The sequence below is a fragment of the Triticum aestivum genome, chromosome 2D, assembly GCF_018294505.1.
Source record: "Triticum aestivum cultivar Chinese Spring chromosome 2D, IWGSC CS RefSeq v2.1, whole genome shotgun sequence".
In the NCBI taxonomy this organism is placed as follows: Eukaryota; Viridiplantae; Streptophyta; class Magnoliopsida; order Poales; family Poaceae; genus Triticum; species Triticum aestivum.
Genome location: NC_057799.1, coordinates 642,408,787 through 642,430,035, shown reverse-complemented (window position 1 = coordinate 642,430,035; position 21,249 = coordinate 642,408,787). Strand labels below are relative to the sequence as shown.

Below are 21,249 nucleotides of genomic sequence, written 5' to 3'. Positions count from 1 at the left end.
CTTTGTGTGGAGGTCGGGATCGCGCGATGGTTAACTCCTACCAACCCTTCCCCTAGGGGCATGCGTGCAGTACTTTGTTTTGATGACTTGTAGATTTTTGCAATAAGTATGTGAGTTCATTATGACTAATGTTGAGTCCATGGATTATACACACTCTCACCTTTCCATCATTGCTAGCCTCTTCGGTACCGTGCATTGCCCTTTCTCACCTTGAGAGTTGGTGCAAACTTCGCCGGTGCATCCAAACCCATGATATGATATGCTCTATCACACATAAACCTCCTTATATCTTCCTCAAAACAGCCACCACACCTACCTATTATGGCATTTCCATAGCCATTCCGAGATATATTGCCATGCAACTTTCCACCATTTCATTTATTATGACACGCTTCATCATTGTCATATTGCCTTGCATGATCATGTAGTTGACATCGTATTTGTGGCAAAGCCACCATGCATAATTCATACATGTCACTCTTGATTCATTGCCTATTTCGGTACACCGCCGGAGGCATCCATATAGAGTCATATTTTGTTCTAGTATCGAGTTGCAATCATTGAGTTGTAAATTATTAGAAGTGTGATGATCATCATTATTAGAGCATTATCCCAAATAAAAAAAGAGAAAGGCCAAATAAAAAAAGAAAAAAGGGGACAATGCTACTATCCTTTTTTCCACACGTGTGCTTCAAAGTAGCACCATGATCTTTATAATAGAGAGTCTCTTATTTTGTCACTTTCATATACTAGTGGAAATTTTTCATTATAGAACTTGGCTTGTATATTCCAACAATGGGCTTCCTCAAAATGCCCTAGGTCTTCATGAGCAAGCAAGTTGGATGCACACCCACTTAGTTTCTTTTGTTGAGCTTTCATACATTTATAGCTCTAGTGCATACGTTGCATGGCAATCCCTACTCCTTGCATTGACATCAATTGATGGGCATCTCCCTAGCCCGTTGATTAGCCGCGTCAATGTGAGACTTTCTCCTTTTTGTCTTCTCCACACAACCCCCATTATCATATTCTATTCCACCCATAGTGCTATATCCATCGCTCACGCTCATGTATTGCGTGAAAGTTGAAAAAGTTTGAAAAGGCTAAAGTATCAAATAATTGCTTGGCTGAAACCGGGGTTGTGCATGATTTGAGTATTTTGTGTGATGAAGATGGAGCATAGCCAAACAATATGATTTTGTAGGGATGAACTTTCTTTGGCCATGTTATTTTGAGAAGACATAATTGCTTTGTTAGTATGCTTGAAGTATTATTATTCTTATGTCAATATTAAACTTTTGTCTTGAATCTTTCGGATCTGAACATTCATGCCACAATAAAGAAAATTACATTGAAAATTATGTTAGGTAGCATTCCACATCAAAAAATCTGTTTTTATCATTTACCTACTCGAGGACGAGCAGGAATTAAGCTTGGGGATGCTTGATACGTCTCCAACGTATCTATAATTATATTATCTGTTTTGGATGTTTAATGGGCTTTAATATGCACTTTTATATTATTTTTGGGACTAACCTACTAACCGGAGGCCCAGTGCAAATTGATGTTTTTTTGGCTATTTCAGTGTTTCACAGAAAAGGAATATCAAACGGAATCCAAACGGAATGAAACCTTCGCGAGGATCTTTTTTGGAACGAACGCAATCCAGGAGACTTGGAGTGGACGTCAAGGAAGCAACGAGGCGGCCACAAGGTAGGAGGGCGCGCCCCCCACCCTCGTGGGCCCCTTGCAGCTCCGCCGACCTACTTCTTTCGCCTATATATACTCATATACCCTGAGAACATCCAGGAGCACCACAAAACCCTATTTCTACCGCCGCAACCTTCTGTACCCATGAGATCCCATCTTGGGGCCTTTTCTGACGCTCTGCCAGAGGGGGAATCGATCACGGAGGGCTTCTACATCAACACCATAGCCTCTCCGATGATGTGTGAGTAGTTTACCACAGACCTTCGGGTCCATAGTTATTAGCTAGATGGCTTCTTCTCTCTATTTGGATCTCAATACAAAGTTCTCCTCGATCTTCTTGGAGATCTATTCGATGTAATACTTTTTGCAGTGTGTTTGTCGAGATCCGATGAATTGTGGGTATATGATCAAGATTATCTATGAACAATATTTGGTTCTCCTCTGAATTCTTATATGCATGATTTAATATCTTTGCAAGTCTGTTCGAATTATCAGTTTGGTTTGGCCTACTAGATTGATCTTTCTTGCAATGGGAGAAGTGCTTAGCTTTGGGTTCAATCTTGCGGTGTTCGATCCCAGTGACAGAAAAGGAACCGATACGTATTGTATTGTTGCCATCGAGGATAAAAAGATGGGGTTTATATCATATTGCTTGAGTTTATCCCTCTACATCATGTCATCTTGCTTAATGCGTTACTCTGTTCTTATGAACTTAACACTCTAGATGCATGTTGGATAGCGGTCGATGTGTGGAGTAATAGTAGTAGATGGAGAATCGTTTCGGTCTACTTGTCACGGACGTGATGCCTATATACATGATCATGCCTACATATTATCATAATTATGCACTTTTCTATCAATTGCTCGGCAGTAATTTGTTCACCCACCGTAAAATATGCTATCTTGAGAGAAGCCACTAGTGAAACCTATGGCCCCCGGGTCTCTTTTCTATCATATTATATCTCTTTCATTTACATCGCATCTCGTTTACTATTTTGCAATCTTTACTTTTCAATCTATACAACAAAAATACCAAAAATATTTATCTTATTATCTTTATCAGATCTCACTTTTGCAAGTGGCCGTGAAGGGATTGACAACCCCTTTATCGCGTTGGTTGCAAGGTTCTTATTTGTTTGTGCAGGTACTAGGTGACTTGCCTGTAACCTCCTACTGGATTGATACCTTGGTTCTCAAAAACTGAGGGAAATACTTACGCTACTTTGCTGCATCACCCTTTCCTCTTCAAGGGAAAATACCCCTTTGCCAAACTCATGGCAAGGTACACAATAGGTCTAGTACACAGCATAGCATACTTTATAGAACCTATGGCTGAGGCATAGGGAATGACTTTCATTCTCTTTCTATTTTCTGCCGTGGTCGGGTTTTGAGTCTTACTCAACTTCATACCTTACAACTCAGGTAAGAACTCCTTCTTTGACTGATCCATTTTGAACTCCTTCAAAATCTTATCAAGGTATGTACTCATCGAAAGTCTTATCAAGCGTCTTGATCTATCTTTATAGATCTTGATGCCCAATATGTAAGTAGCTTCACTGAGGTCTTTCATTTAAAATTCTTATTCAAGTATCCTTTTATGCTATCCAGAAATTTTGTATTATTTCCAGTCAATAGTATGTCATCCACATATAATATCAGAAATGCTACAGAGCTCCCACTCACTTTCTTGTAAATACAGGCTTCTCCAAAAGTCTGTATAAAACCATATGCTTTTACCACACTATCAAAGCGTATATTCCAACTCTGAGATGCTTGCACCAGTCCATAAATGGATCGCTGGAGCTTACACACTTTGTTAGCACCTTTAGGATCGACAAAACCTTCTGGTTGGATCATATACAACTCTTCTTTAAGAAATCCATTAAGGAATGTAGTTTTGACATCCATTTGCCAAATTTCATAAAATGCGGCAATTGCTAACATGATTCAGACAGACTTTAAGCATCGATACGAGTGAGAAAATCTCATCGTAGTCAACATCCTTGAACTTATCGAAAACCTTTCGCAACAAGTCGAGCTTTGTAGACAGTAACATTACCGTCAGCGTCAGTCTTCTTCTTGAAGATCCATTTATTCTATATGGCTTGCCGATCATCGGGCAAGTCAAGCAAAGTCCACACTTTGTTCTCATACATGGATCCCATCTCAGATTTCATGGCCTCGAGCCATTTCATGGAATCTGGGCTTATCATCGCTTCCTCATAGTTCGTAGGTTCGTCATGGTCTAGTAACATGACTTCCAGAACAGGATTACCGTACCAGTCTGGCGCGGAACGTACTCTGGTTGACCTACGAGGTTCGGTAGTAACTTGATCTGAAGTTTCATGATCATCATCATTAGCTTCCTCACTAATTGGTGTAGGAATCACTGGAACTGATTTTTGTGATGAACTAATTTCCAATTCGGGAGAAGGTACAATTACCTCATCAAGTTCTACTTTCCTCCCACTCACTTCTTTTGAGAGAAACTCCTTCTCTAGAAAGGATCCATTCTTAGTAACGAACATCTTGCCTTCGAATCTGTGATAGAAAGGATCCACTCGGGAGAAGGTGTCGTCTCAACGGATTTAGATGGTGCCCTATTTAACGTGAATGCAGCTGTCTCCAATGCATAACCCCAAAACGATAGTGGTAAATCGGTAAGAGACATCATAGATCGCACCATATCCAATAAAGTACGGTTACGATGTTCGGACACACCATTATGTTGTGGTGTTCCAGGTGGCGTGAGTTGTGAAACTTATTCCACATTGTTTTAGATGAAGGCCAAACTCGTAACTCAAATATTCGCCTCCGGGATCAGATCGTAGAAACTTTATTTTCTTGTTACGATGATTCTCCACTTCACTCTGAAATTCTTTGAACTTTTCAAATGTTTCAGACTTGTGTTTCATTAAGTAGATATACCCATATCTGCTCAAATCATCTGTGAAGGTCAGAAAATAACGATACCCGCCACGAGCCTCAACACTCATTGGACCGCATACATCGGTATGTATTATTTCCAATAAGTAATTGGCTCGCTCCATTGTTCCGGAGAACGGAGTTTTAGTCATCTTACCCATGAGGCATGGTTCGCAAGTATCAAATGATTCATAATCAAGTGATTCCAAAAATCCATCTGCATGGAGTTTCTTCATGCGCTTTACACCAATATGACCTAAACGGCAGTGCCACAAATGTGTTGCACTATTATTATCAACTTTGCATCTTTTGGCATCAATATTATGTGTATCACTGCGATCGAGATTCAGTAAACCATTTACATTGGATGTAAGACCATAGAAGGTTCTATTCATGTAAACAGAAACAACAATTATTCTCTGACTTAAATGAATAACTGTATTGCAATAAACATGATCTAATCATATTCATGCTCAATGCAAACACCAAATAACATTTATTTAGTTCCAATACTAATCCCGAAGGTAGAGGGAGTATGCGATGGCGATCTTATCAACCCTGGAATCATTTCCAACACACATTGTCACCTCGCCCTCAACTAGTCTCTGTTCATTTTGTAATTCCCGTTTCGAGTTACTAATCATAGCAACTGAACCTGTATCAAATACCCAGGGGCTACTATGAACACTAGTAAAGTACACATCAATAACATGTATATCATATATACTTTTGTTCACTTTGCCATCCTTCTTATCCGCCAAGTATTTGGGGCAGTTCCGCTTCCAGTGACCATTTCCTTTGCAGTAGAAGCACTTAGTTTCAGGCTTGGGTCTAGCTTTGGGCTTCTTCATGGGAGTGGCAACTTGCTTGCCATTCTTCTTGAAGTTCCCTTTCTTTCCCTTGCCATTCTTCATGGGTGCATCAAGGACATAATTCTTCTGTGCAGCAATGAGGATAATCCTCAGATCACGGACCCAGTCCGCATCATTGCTACTATCATCTTTCAACTTATTTTTCTCTAGGAACATATCAAAAATAAACCGGGGGGGCTACATCGCAAGCTATTAATCTACAACATAGATATGCAAATACTAACAGGACTAAGTTCATGATAAATTAAGTTCAATTAATCATATTACTTAAGAACTCCCACTTAGATAGACATCCCTCTAGACATCTAAATGATCACGTGATCCATATCAACTAAACCATGTCCGATCATCACGTGAGATGGAGTAGTTTTCAATGGTGAACATCTCTATGTTGATCATATCTACTATATGATATGATTCACGTTCGACCTTTCGGTCTCAGTGTTCCGAGGCCATATCTACATATGCTAGGCTCGTCAAGTTTAACCCGAGTATTCTGCACGTGCAAAACTGTCTTGCACCCGTTGTATGTGAACGTAGAGCTTATCACACCCGATCATTACGTGGTGTCTCGGCACGACGAACTGTCGCAACGGTGCATACTCAGGGAGAACACTTATACTTTGAAATTTAGTGAGGGATCATCTTATAATGCCACCGCCGTACTAAGCAAAATAAGATGCATAAAAGATAAACATCACATGCAATCAAAATATGTGACATGATATGGCCATCATCATCTTGTGCCTTTGATCTCCATCTCCAAAGCACCGTCATGATCTCCATCGTCGCCGGCTTGACACCTTGATCTCCATCGTAGCGTCGTTGTCGTCTCGCCAACTATTGCTTCTACGACTATCGCTACCGCTTAGTGATAAAGTAAAGCAATTACATGGCGATTGCATTTCATACAATAAAGCGACAACCATAAGGCTCCTGCCAGTTGCCGATAACTTTTACAAAACTTGATCATCTCATACAACAATTTATATCTCATCACGTCTTGACCATATCACATCATAACATGCCCTGCAAAAACAAGTTAGACGTCTTCTACTTTGTTGTTGCAAGTTTTACGTGGCTGCTACAGGCTTCTAGCAAGAATCGTTCTTACCTACGCATCAAAACCACAACAATTTTTCGTCAAGTGTGCTATTTTAACCTTCAACAAGGACCGGCCATAGTCAAACTCGATTCAACTAAAGTTGGAGAAACAGACACCCGCCAGCCACCTGTGTGCGAAGCACGTCGGTAGAACCAGTCTCATGAACGCGGTCATCTAATGTCGGTCCGGGCTGCTTCATCCAACAATACCGCCGAATCAAAGTAAGACGTTGGTGGTACGCAGCATGACTATTATCGCCCACAACTCTTTGTGTTCTACTCGTACATATCATCTACGCATAGACCTGGCTCGGATGCCACTGTTGGGGAACGTAGCATGCAATTTCAAAAAAATCCTACGATCACGCAAGATCTATCTAGGAGATGCATAGCAACAAGACGGGAAGAGTGTGTCCACGTACCCTCGTAGACCAAAAGCGGAAGCGTTAGTATAACGTGGTTGATGTAGTCGAATGTCTTCTCGATTCAACCGATCAAGTACCGAACGTACGGCACCGTCGAGTTCTGCACACGTTCAGCTCGATGACGTCCCTCGAACTCTTGATCCAGCAAAGCATCGAGGGAGAGTTCCGTCAGCACGACGGCGTGGTGACGGTGATGGTGACATGATCTGCGCAGGGCTTCGCCTAAGCACTACGTGAATATGACCGGAGGAGCAAACTGTGGAGGGAGACGCCGCACATGGCTTCGAACCATTGGTGTGTCTCCAAGGGGTGCCCTGCCCACGTATATAAAGGAGGGAGAGGGAGGAGGCCAGCCCTAGGGGCGCGCCATAAGGGGAGAGTCCTACTAGGACTCCTAGTCCTAGTAGGATTCGCCCCCCCCCCCCTCTTTTCCTTCTCATGGAGGTGGAAAGGGGGAGGAGAGGGAGTAGGAGAAGGAAAGGGGGGTGGCACCCCCTTCCCTAAACCAATTCGGCCTCCTCCCTTGTGGGGGGCGCACCAGCCCCTTGTGGGCTGGTTAGCCTCCCTCCTATGGCGCATATGGCTCATATCTTTCCCCGGGGGGTTCCGGTAACCCCTCCGGTACTCCGGTATGTACCTGATACACTCTGGAACCCTTCCGGTGTCCGAACACTACCTTCCAATATATCAATCTTTACCTCTCGACCATTTCGAGACTCCTCGTCATGTCTGTGATCTCATCCGGGACTACGAACAAACTTCGGTCACCAAAACACATAACTCATAATACAAATCGTCATCGAACGTTAAGCGTGCTGACCCTATGGGTTCGAGAACTATGTAGACATGACCGAGACACATCTCCGTTCAATAACCAATAGCGGAACCTTGATGCTCATATTGGTTTCTACATATTCTACGAAGATCTTTATCGGTCAAACCGCAATAACAACATACGTTATTCCCTTTGTCATCGGTATGTTACTTGCCCAAGATTCGATCATCGGTATCATCATACCTAGTTCAATATCGTTACCGGCAAGTCTCTTTACTCGTTCCGTAATGTATCATCCCGTAACTAACTCATTAGTCACATTGCTTGCAAGGCTTATAGTGATGTGCATTACCGAGAGGGCCCAGAGATACCTCTCCGATACTCAGAGTGACAAATCCTAATCTTGATCTATGCCAACCCAACAAACACCTTCGGAGACACCTGTAGAGCATCTTTATAATCACCCAGTTACGTTGTGACGTTTGATAGCACACAAGGTGTTCCCCCGGTATTCGGGAGTTTCATAATCTCATAGTCAGAGGAATATGTGTAAGTCATGAAGAAAGCAATAGCAATAAAACTTAACGATCATTATGCTAAGCTAACGGATGGGTCTTGTCCATCACATCATTCTCCTAATGATGCGATCATGTTCATCAAATGACAACACATGTCTATGGTCAGGAAACTTAACCATCTTTGATTAACAAGCTAGTCAAGTAGAGGCATACTAGGGACACTCTGTTTTGTCTATGTATTCACACATGTACTAAGTTTCCGGTTAATACAATTCTAGCATGAATAATAAACATTTATCATGATATAAGGAAATATAAATAACAATTTTATTATTGCCTCTAGGGCATATTTCCTTCAGATAGACCCCTTGGAATACTAGTTAATAGAGATAAAACTAAGAAATAAATCATTGTACATCATTTTTTACTATCATCTTTAGATGATGTGACAGGTTTAAGACAAAAACACCTTATCGACCACCGTGCATGCCCTTATGAAAATTAGTTTCATCCACTCCTATTCTTTGAGAAGCATTAATCATTGACACTCTCAATGCTATCGACTGTGACTCACATAATGATAACCGCTTAAAAGTACAATTTCTTCATTCTTACATATATCAACCAAAATTTGAAATGCGATAGGAAAACAAATTATTTTTCTGGCAAGGGAAAAATGTAAATAAGGTGTGCCTACAACCTACCGCGGTACACGCAGAGATGAGACGAACTCGTGTTCTTGGCTGAACTGACGTGAGCCATGCTGACCGACTACCAGATCGACCCCGCCATGCCCGTCGTCTCCCGCAGGTGGTGCCTCTTCTTCTTGCCTCGCCCTCGGTGCAACGCGGCATCCTGTGAGGAGCTGCAGCCTCATCTCCACATCTTTCATGGTTGGCCTCTCCTCTCAAGTCAGTCTGAGGCACTCCTCTGCCAACTGAGCCATGCACAGAACCCCTTCATCTCTTCCACCCCCCAGGATCTGCGCGTCCACCGTTTCCTCGAGGAGCCTCTCCCTCATGGCGCACAAGAAGTAGTTTGACAAGTTCTGCTTCTCGCCATGCTCGTTCTGGATGATGGGCTTCCTCCTCGTCAGTAGCTCAACAAGTATCACACCAAAACTGTAAACATCGCTCTTGTCGTTGAGTTGGCCCGTGTAGTAATACTCCGGATCCAGGTACCCAAATGTACCCTGAACGGCGGTGACCAGGTGCGTTTGATCGATGGGGATCAGCCTCGATGCGCCAAAATCTGAGACCTTTGCGGTGTAGCTGTCGTTCAGGAGCACGTTCATGGACTTGACATCTCTATGGAGGACCGACACCGAAGCCGAAGAGTGCAGGTACGTGAGCGCACCCGCGATCTCGGTGGCGATCCTCAGGCGCTCCTCCCAGGACAATGGCACCAATAAGTTGCTACTGTTTTGCTCGGAGGGGCGGTGCAGAAGGTCGTAGAGCGTGCCATTGGAGATGAACTCATAGACAAGCAGAGGGACCTCGGATTCGAGGCAACATCCATGGAGCTTCACTACGTTTCGATGGTTGATCTGCGACAAGATGGACACCTCGTTGATGAACTCTTCGATCTCGCTGATCACCGAGAGTGTTGATTTCTTGATGGCCACCACGCGCTGGTCGATCAAGATGCCCTTGTAGACTGTGCCATGGCCACCCCGTCCGACCACACGGGCCTGATCAAAATTGTTTGTTGCCTTCTCCAGATCCTCCAGGGAGAATATCTTTGTGCTATCGTTGGCACTTTTGTCTGAAGAGATAAGCTGTTCTAGCAGAATGCCTTTGTTCTTCCGAAAATACCTTTTTCTCAAGCGCTTCTGAATGGCCCGATTCCATCTTCGTATAAGAATAGCAACAAATACGGCAAGAAATAGAATGCCCCCACCACTGCTTAGTCCAATGGTGATACCTGCAGCCAGTTAAGCAAAAACAATCCAACCGAACGATTCTTTATTTCAAGACATTGATCACACTGTGACAGGATTTCAAGCAGGATAGATCGCTTACCTAATACTAGATGATGCCCCGAGGAATCCTGTTAAAAATGAATTGCTAAATAAACTAAAACAAAGTAAGAGTATTTTGTATGACTAAGTTAAGCAAAAACTAAGTTAAGCAAAAAACATGCATGCATGAGTTGAGGAGGTGGCAGGCTTTGCATGAATAAATTAATGCAAAAAGTAACTTATGACAAGTTACAAGCATGACTTGATGATGTGACATTGTTGCATGAAGAGGAAAATTAGACATTGGGATGCGACTATTTAAGAATAGAAGATTACCGAGCTTGTGCATGTGTAGCTCCCGAATTTATTGTGGCAAATACCGTTGCAGGTGTATTTATCTGGCTGCAGGCACTCGTTTATATCTGTATTTCGCACATGACATCAGTGGTGATCCAGAGCCGCTATGCTAACCAGCTTAGGCTCTGACGTGACAGAACTCTAGAATTTGTATATCCCCCTAAAAATGTAAACGAATATCAAGAGCAAGTTAAAATACCTGTGCATCCATCTTTAATATAAGGATTCCCTTTAAAACCAGAAGAGCACTTGCAGCGGTAACCTAGACGTTTGAGTGTTCCGTCATCAGTGACATCAATGCAGTCACTGTGGGAGCTGAAGCATTTGTAGTCGCTCTCGTTTAGCTGTGCATGCAAGCATGGCATTTTAACAACGGCCCACTTCACCACGCCCCGTTTCCCAGATAAGGCATAGAGCGTCTCCGGATTAGAAAAGAGATCACTTGGCTCTGATTTCTCGTCAACGAGTAAAATACCTTCGTCAATAGATATGTCACTGACGACCAAACTACCATTCAGTTCAAGCACCGGAAGACCAGTCCCCGGCAAGGCTCGAAGACATTTGAGATAGAATGGTTCAGTTGCAAAGCAGCCTAGCTTTATTCCAAAGGGGAACGGGATGCTCACGTTCCCGCACGACATGTCACAATCCTTCTTCGGCTGCTCGTTGAGGTGGTGGAGATGGCTGAGGTGGTTCGTATTCCGGGCACCTGGCATCAACGTAGGGGTTGCCGTAGTCGCCCCACTTGCAAACGCAAAAGTATCCACCGATCGACGAGTCCTTACACTCACTGTGATTAGCAACGCATGCATAGCTTGCCCTGTCCTCCATGGCGCGCTTACAGTTCGGCTTGTAGGGAATAGCCCATTCCAGGGTAGCAAATTCGTACCCCTCGAGATATTCCGGCAACAAAGATCTCAGGGCGTCAATCGGCCAGAATATTTGGTCCTTACCACCTCCGCTGATGAACGCGTACACCTCCTTCGAGCGTGCAGAACCGCTGGTGCGTGAGATGTTGAGGGTGAACGCCCTTAGGTTCACCTGTATGTCGATGAAACAGCATCCGATGCCATCGCAACACCCCTTGGGCAGCTTCTCCATGATTCGAGCTTCCGCACAGACGACGGAGCAGTTCCCGACCTCAACGGTCGAGTTGCCGATGAACAGCGAGGCCTTGACGCCGCAGCCAACGACGAACAACATGTTTGACGAGCCAGACATGGCAAAGTGCCGGGCCGGAGCTTCCCAGTGAACAGAGTAGTCGCGGACACCGGGAATCATCTTCACGGTGTAGGAGATCCTGGCGCACAGGTAGTTGTAGGAGTACGAGATATTGGCGTACAGGTTGTTGGAATCAAAGATGTAAAAGCTCTCGATGGGTAGGTTGCCCAGCATGGGGTAACTGGCGTTGTCCGCACAAGTGAGGCTGAAACCAGGTAAGGAGCACGAAGGACCTAATCCGAACGGATAAGGTATCTCATCAACCTCACCACAGGTGTTAGAGCAGTTTCTTCTAGCCGTAGTCACCGCGGCAGTTGTTGCCGACGGCAAGACGAGCACTGCAAGCACCAGTGATGCCATGGCCGTGCTCATCTTGTATATCTACAGTATTTCTGTGTCTGTGTTGGATACTACTGTGCAGGCCGGTGCTTCAACTTCTTAAGCATGGTAGTAAACGATAAGAATCTGCCGGTCGATAAAACTCACGCATCCCCCGCTTCTCTCGCGCGCCACATGTCCGTGGGCTTCGCCTATCGCTCGCCTCCACATCAGGCTTATCTCCTCACAACCCTTCTCAGTCACTCCACTCCCCTCCCCAGCGACCTCATCCCTCTTATCTCTCTCCCGCGTTTTCTTCTCCTCACCTTCACCTGCTCACCACCGTCAGCCCCGCCTGTTAGATATCCGGTACTCTACTCACATCATCAGGTAGTACTTGTTTGGATGACGATGATGGAAAAGGCAATGAATCTTAGATAAGATATTTAATTACTGAATGTGGCTAAGATTTAGCCAAGTTTTAGTTAAGTGACAAAACATATAAAGAAGAAAGAAAAAATCTAACTTTTTTTGCACGAATTTTCATGGTTAAGTCTCAGTCGACCGAGATTTAGCAATCTCGTTAATGCTAATTATTTGCAACATCACATAATTGTGGCGATTGTGCCGTGTAAACTAAATCCCTATACACAGTCTTATAACATAAATGAGGCAGATACTAGTATTTCAAACGGAGTATTTTGTATATGGGCAAAACTATCTGACTGGACAACGAGGACAGGCACCGACCGAGTGAACAGCAAATGCAGGAGCATAATTTCTTCTTCAAAGGGGGCAGCATTTCGCTGTGGGGGGATTTGGACCGGCTATTTGCACCCCACGATTACTGCAAAACCAGGAGGTTCACAGGGAAAACGCTTGGAGTGTTCCCAGTAAGCGATGCAAGGTCGCTGTTCGACAGCGGCGCGTCGCTGGCCCGGCTCCAATGCACGAAAAAGGCCGAAACGGACATCGGTGACGGGATCTGGAGTTCTGGACGCTGTTTAATTGTCGGGGACTCGGTAGAGGGTCAATTTTTTACCAGTTTACTGCATTTTCTTTCATGTGCTGCAGCTGGTTATGGACACCCAGCAGTGCCCCGTGTGTAGTGTGTGTTGCTTCTCCTAGCTAGCCCAGCCCTGGGAAGAGCACCCGGTGGCCGGTGCCTAACTGCAGGTAGCTTTTGGCTAGGCGTTTGGATTATGAGACTATTGGAGCTGACTTGAGGAGCACATACCAAAGGTGGAGGAAAAGGGTGCAGGAAAGCTGACCTTCTTCGGGACTTTCAGTGGTGGCGTAGATACAACAGCAGAAATGAGCAGTGCGTGTCATGCATGTGCACTGGCTCACATAATCCAAGCGTATGCAGCGCATTCAGGAACCGATCCAGAGGAGCGGTGATGGACGCTCGGCCGATCTTGCCGCACATAGCACCACCAAGCAAGCCATAGGCGTACGTACCGATGCTTCCGGTCGAGATCATCATGCGGCTCCCTAGATGCCGGGCAGTCGATGCCATGGAAAGGGGACTCTGCTCGCCACTCGATCGACTGGATTTCACCAACGTGTTGGAGGAGGAGCACTGTGCCGGCGTGGGACGAGCAGTCCGGGTCGAAAGAAATAGCCGTATCAGTCTATCAGACAGGCAGCGGCGAGGGGTTGCTGGCCGGCATGTGGTCGACCGGATCCGATTCGACCGCCGCGGCGGAAGATCGAGCAGGGCCGCGATCGTGGGGCGGAGTCTACCGTGGCGACGTGCGGGTTGGCGGACACAGTTGAGGACAGTGCGCCGGAATTTGCGGGAGGCGAGGTGGCCCGACCCCGATCGGCGCCATCGCCAGCCGGCGTTCCGTCGAACACCCTGTGCGTGTGCGTGCGGGTCGGCAACCGCGGTCCGCGGCGAGGCGTGGCAAGACGGATGAAGGACAAATCCAAATGGAGTAATGGGCTATGAATCTTGGGCTGCAGGCTTGTTACAATACGTGGGTTTCCGGTGCGCAGCCCGCGGGTTTTGTCTCCGAGATTGTTGCATATTCGGCTGGGCGCGGCTATGTCTCACTTCCTGCCCAGTAGCCATTCGCCAGACAGACATCATGCTAATGACATTTTTTTTTCCTAATTTTGTACTTACATATTTAAAAACTACTAAATACGTATATTTCGATAAAGTAATTTAGTTCATTTTTTAAGTGTTGATTGCACATTTAAGAAATGTTCATGTGGTGTAAAAAATGTTTGATCAACTTTTAAAGAATATTTGTACCGTTAAAGAATGTAAGTGTCATTTCGGGGCCATTTGGATGGCGTTCAGGCCAGCCACGCCAAAACCGGGCGAGCCAAATAATTGGCGATGGAACTCGCCGCCGCCGATTTGCTCTCGCGTTGGCATGAAAACTGCGCTGCTTACAAAAATATGGGCGTCAGCTAGTAGATTTGGCGGGGAACCAAACAGGCGCCCGTGTGTTTGGTCAACGCCCGTATTTTGGTAAGGCGGGCATTGGTTGTCATCCAAACAGCCCCTTCAAACATGTTCACGCATTTCAAAGCAATATACCTAATGTTTTCAAAAATATTATACACTTTAAAAAAATGTTTGTGTAATTAAAAAAAGTTAGTCACATTCAACAAATTGTGTGTTATACTTAAAAAATCATGCATTTTAAAATTATGTTTAGGAGATTTAACAATCTTTATATCATTTAAAATAATGTCTACATAGTTTGAATATATCTGTATCATTAAAAAATATATATCAACAAGTATTTTTTTATGTATTTCAAAATTTTAAATGCGTATAAACAAATCTTCTAGATTTATACAAAAGTTGTATACTGTGTATGGCAAAGAAGTAGGTATGAAAACCTATGTTTGAAAAAAAATGTAATCATCTATAAATGTTAAACATGTATTAAAAAATGTTCCTAATTAATAACAAAAATGAACAATGTGCATGGAAAAATAAGAAAAAAATGTAGAAAATAAAAATCAAAGAAAACCAAAGAAATCCAAAGAAAAAACCCAGACAAAAACCAAACAAAACCGATGCAAACAGTTAAAACCCCGACAAAAAAGCCACAGACGAAATTCCCGTGCAGCTACAGTACTGAGCCGACACAGTAGCATCGTGCCCAGAGGCAAGACGGAGTTAAGTCTCGCAACAGCCGAGAAATAGCTCCCATGTATTCGGCTCGCTTTCTTTCTCATTTAATCCGTCGCGTGTCGTGTGCTTTAAATTAACTGTGTTGGGTCTTTGGTGAGCAAGATGCATCTATGCTTTGGGAACACTAATCCTAGTTCGCGCCTAACATCTGCACCCTACTTGGAGGTAACGGGCAAGCCCATGCATTGTCTTTCCTTGTTTCAAGAAGATTCTAGAAGTTTCCTGTTTGAACTTTTTTCCCCTTTTTTCTAGTCTTTCTTTGGTGCTTTAACTTTTTTTCTTATTTCCTTTTACTTTTCATTTTAAAATCCTCAATGTCACTAAAATTGATGTGCATTTATTGAAATTTAAAATATGTATAGATATATTTTCAAAACCCATGAACATTTGTAATTATTTAACTATATTTTTTAAATAGTAAACATTTTCTAACACTTTCTTAATTCGGGATATTTCAAAATACCTATTATTTTTTTCTATGTTCTCAAACATATTTGTTAACTAGTGATCATTTTTTACAATTTGTGAACATTTTTTAATTTAGAAATATTTTAAAATAATTGAAGATTTAAACATTTTAATGAATTGTGAACATTCTTAAAATTATAGTCTTTTTAAAAAATTCATGAAGATTTTTTAAAATTTTGATGAAAACAATGCAATATTTTTATAGTTGTTTCTAAATAAATTAAATCTGTGAAATATAATTTTTTAGACAAAATGTAAAAACATAGCTAAAAACTGGATTTTGTACTCGCCAGGAGAGGTGATTCCTCTGGTCCACGGCTTTGCAATAGATGGGTCAGCCCATGCGTGAGAAAAGTGTGTGTTCGACATATAGCAAGTTGGGCAAGGAGCTTTCCTTTTGAGAATGTAAACCTCCACTGGAGCATCTCACCCTTAGCCCAAAAATGTCACAAACCCAACTCATTCCTTTGTCACCTAGCCACCTCGCATTGAGCCCCTCCTCCTTTCACGTCCCCGTCGCCATCGAGCCTCATACTCCCTTTCCTCCGCGTATAGATTTTAGATGTGTCATCGATCCCCTCATCTGAACTTTGGCTCCCCGTTATCTCCATCTCGTCCACAATCTCTGCCCATTTGATCCTCATGTATTAGCTTATTATCATCCTATGGTTAGTTAATCAAATGCACATGATTTAGATCTGACTTTAAATGGTTTAGAGTTTAGACTGTAATTGAGCACAACTAATCACATAAGCTCATATGGATGTGCATGTGGCTCTATAATCCTTCCATTACATCGTTGTTGTTAGCTCACCCGATTTTGACACAGCATTCTAAAGCTCCTAGCTAACTTATAATTATGTCTCTCATATGCATGCCAAATTACCAAAGTTCAAAAAAGTGCGCCTAATCTTGCACATATGCGCCTATGCGCGAGGCACTGGCTCAATGCCTCGCTTTGCCCCTATGCGACGGGAAAAGCGTTAGGCAGGGTGATGTACTGCTACTACTGTTGTTGATGCTTTAGATGTAGCTTGTACTACTACTATAGTGTTGCTTTTGTAGTTGATGTTCTATATGTAGGTTATACTATTTCTCTAGTGGTATGTTGCTATTGTTGTAGTGTTGTTTCTATTGTTTATGCTCAAGATGGTGCTTGTACTATTAATATGGTGCTATTTGTTATTGTTGTAGTGTTGTCTTGTGACTCTTGTATTAAGTTTTGTTGTGCTCATACCTGCTGCTACTATTTCTACAATAATGCTAATGCTCATGCTCCTTCCTGGTTGTTATTGTTCATTTATTATTGTTGGTATTTATTGTTCTACTTTACATTCTATCACTATTCTAGATAGTTAACTGCTCTTTGTTTCCCGTCTCTGTACAATTGTGTATGGAACGCCTATTTGCGTCTAATCACACTTAAGCTTAAAAAGTGCAAATAGATGGCCAAACACATAATTAACACCTAGTTAAATCAATCAATGTGATTAAAATTCCCGTAATAACAATTATATATGGTTAAATCAATCAATTGCGTCTAATTCCCGTCTCTTGTAATGAAAATTTACAAATTACATATGCCATACATAAAGCATGTGGTTAAATCAATCACATAAATTAAAAAATAAATGGAGGTGAAATAAAAAATATGGCCAATGGTAGGCATTAGTTATAACATTATTTGTTTTATATTTAAAAAGATTATACCAAACTTTTGTACTTTTAAAATTCAATTAATTACAAGATTATAGTCTTAATAATTATTGTGCTGGCATAGTTATTACATTGTTTTTACACATTTGTGATGTACATCACAAAATTTGCTTTCGCCAAATTTAAACCACATGTTGTAAAGAAGTTCTCTTTGAGTTAATTTTTGACATTGCATAAATGATATTTTTTATATTTTATATACATGTGTGTGTGTGTGTGTGTGTGTTCATGCACGTTATAATATCATTAAATATAATGTCAGGGATCTTTGTAGTGTACAACCGAACTAATATCTTAATAGTTGTGCGTTGTCATGCTTATTCATTTTAACATAAAAATGATTGAAATATCTACCATAATTTAGATGGCGTAATTTACTAAGTATGGTGTTCAAAATTACAATGCCTCGAATATGAAGAGGGTATTTGCTATAATACATTGGGAGCCACTATGCGGGGAATATTTTGGAGGCGGAAAAATAGTTGAATGTAAAGCATCATAGCAAGGCTAAAACATGCGGCAAAACTTTACTATTCTTTTGTATAATTACGTGCCTTATGAAGGATATAGTTCCCATATTTCTCTGAAAAATAAGATATTCGAAGATCATGTTAGCAACAAAATCATGAAAATGCAGCATCGATGTATAAGCATGCCCAACAAGAGATGAATAAGTGACTGCGGGAGTTGAATACAAGTAAATGAAGATTTGACTCTTAAAGTTGAACTTAACCTTGCTATCAAACAAGGACCTCATAAAATGTGTGAGGCCACGGGAGGGAAAGACAAGCGACAACTAGGGTTTGGTAATTGCTTGGAGGAAGGGGGGGGGGGGGGGTGAGTTGCTGGGCTGGGCCACACTTGTATTTGTTTTCGCTACAGGCCACCGCCCACAGACGCGGAAACAGCGTACAAGTTTTAGGCATTGACGGTCCGGGCCGACCTAATTTCGGCTGTAAACTGAAGCCCAAGCCCAACCCGGATATTACTTCAGGATGCAAAATGAAGCCCGAGCCCGGTTCGGTTGTTTCAGACCAGGTTCGGGCCGGGCTGCCCATGCTCAGGTTTACTACCGGCATGTTTAAGCTTTGCACCGAGAGTAAATTAAGTATTCTAAAGACATCTAAAAGAAGTATTCTAAAGAAAATTATGTGCCCACTTTTTGTGCTAGTTTTAGGGCGTAGCAAGATAGATACTCTCACCATCATCAGTCTAGCTAATCCGTACTCATGGTTTTAGTAAAGTTAACCACGATGGTTTTCCTAAAAAACATACTCAGAGTTAACGTGGCTTCGAGCTAGCTAATTAATTGTATTCATGGAAAATTGATAAGGGAGTGGGTGGTTAGATTATTCCGAGTTGAAACCTGACGTGAAGGGAGAAACCAACGTCGATGTCAGGTGTGGAAGCGTGGGTGAAAACGGGCAGAAGGGTCAAGGAACACGCGTCACGTCAGTGCAGCAAAGGTCAACCGGTTAACTCCCTGAGCTAATCAATCAGAGTAGAATATCATTACGCAGCTAGCTAGCTATGGCTAGCGTCGTCCGCTAACTAATTAATCCAGCTAATTAATTCAGGGGGTCGGCCGATCCAGACCGGCTGAGAAGAGAAGACAGGCGTTTCAGTATCTATCGATCGATCCCAAATGGAGCAGTTTAATTAATTATACTACTATATGGTTGTTGATTTGATTTGACAGGGCTGGTTCGGTTATGTGCTACGTTCAGAGTACTGACAGATATGTAGCATATCCCTCCAGCTCAAGGATCCAGCTATCGGCCCATCGTTCCAGCTCGATCCACTAATCTCTGCTAGGTCGATTATTAGTTTTCCATCTTTTTGTTGAAAAAGAAAAAAAACGGCGCAAGTGCAACATTTTCGTAATTCAAAACCAATATTTTTTTTTGCCTAACATTAGTATGATCACAAACTTTACTTTAATCATGGTATAGTAAAAGATATACTCGGTCAGTCCTATGAACGCACCCACACACACTTTATCCCTATAAGCTTCTACTACAAGATACCGAGCCGGCACAATATATCAAGATTGACGAAGTCACCGATAGACGCCTCAGGGAAATGTCTCATTCCACTGAATGAACATGGTCGAAAATTTAAAATAAATCCAAAAAAAATATTTGCTCTAGTCCAAGCCTATAATTTTCCCGGCCAAAAAAAGCCCTATAATTTGAGCGCACTTCTTTTTTCAGGAGCGTGCATACGAGATTCCTGTGCACGGAGACCGGAGAATATCATTTGGCATCGTACTTTTGTGCGTACTTTACGCGCTAATTAAGGCCTTAATTCGTGCGCTCGTGCAGAAATGAAAGTGGTGCGCACGCACGCACGATTGATGTGACCGGCCGGCCGGCCGGCCTCTCCCAGTTGCCATTTTCGAACTAACCAATTAACCAGGCTTCGTGCGTAAGTAAACACACGCAAAAATACAGATACTCTGCAGTCTGCACAGCATCATTTCGCTCGCTGGACAGATATTTTCGCGCACTGCACTCCACCGCCGTCCCTCCCACCGGGCGGTGGGCCCATCCACCGGACGGCCACTTGGCACGGCCGCCAGATCAGCCGTGCGCGGCGGCCCTGCCCTGCCCTGTCCGAGCATGCAGGCGAGCTGCCCTGTCCGAGATGATTAGTTGACAGCTGGACGATGATGGAGCTGGTTCCCGTATCTCGTCCGTGCCTGCTCCTGCCACGCTGTACCGCGCAGGGCAGGCCAGGCCAGGCTGTACGCACGCACGCACGTACTGTACGTGCAGCCAGTTTAATCGTAATCATGCGTGCGTGCGTGCGCCCGCCGATTCTTTTTCGGCGATCACCGAATGAAAAGTGAAGCTTTCATCAGCGAATCGGTCCATCTCATCTCAGCTTGTCATCATGCCGCACGTACGCACCCAAGAGCGAGCATTCTTCGGATAAAGATGGGATGGAAAGTGAAAGTGAACCACATGATTCTGAAGACCACATGCATCGTTTTTGGCAAACGATATACTTCCACTGTAAATTTTTATAAAGATGTTCTAGGTCAATGCTTTCTCCATTTTGTATAGTGAGGATAATCCCAACAAGAAAAATGAATATAGCGAGGATAACCAAATTGTCGAACCCCTAGTCTTCATCACTTTCATTCACATTTTACCAACTGGTCATGATAGAGACAAAGACAGTCAGGGACAGTCCGCCGTGTCACGGGTTGTAGCAAGCACCAACGACTCGGTTCAACCGGTGTCTACTTAGATGACGTCTTAGGAAGGTGGATATACCCCCGGTCCGGTTCATGAGGGGATCAAAAGTCCAGGTTTGATGTCATGTGGGTCTCGTTACATGGAATGCTCTTTTGGTAGGAGGCGACGCGCGTTTTCATCGATAGCAGCCAGCGAGACGTTTCTGATGACGTCCATCCTAAATGCTCCGAGACTCTGATCTTCAATAGGCACGTGTGAGATGTGCGTGCGGAGGTGGTGCGCATGCAATGGATACTTCGGTGCCACAGTACTCGATGTTTCCAAGAAAAGTGACATATACAGTGACGAGACCGGCGAATTCATTACATCAAGCCTTCTTTCTTTTATTTGACGGCCATATAAATGGAAACCGACGATATTACTTAGAGCTGGAGAGCTGGAGTCATGCTGCTCGAATAAAACCATAGATCAAACCAAAAGGAGAACATTCGCATGCACGAGTTGCAAGTCCCCCCAC

The 21,249-nt window shown here is 43.2% G+C and overlaps 1 pseudogene; it reads right to left on the bottom strand.

Annotated features, from left to right (window-relative positions):
* Positions 1-9,029: 9,029 nt before the first annotated feature.
* On the bottom strand, positions 9,030-12,368 carry LOC123050709 (wall-associated receptor kinase-like 6; annotated as a pseudogene).
* Between the last annotated feature and the right edge of the window lie 8,881 nt (positions 12,369-21,249).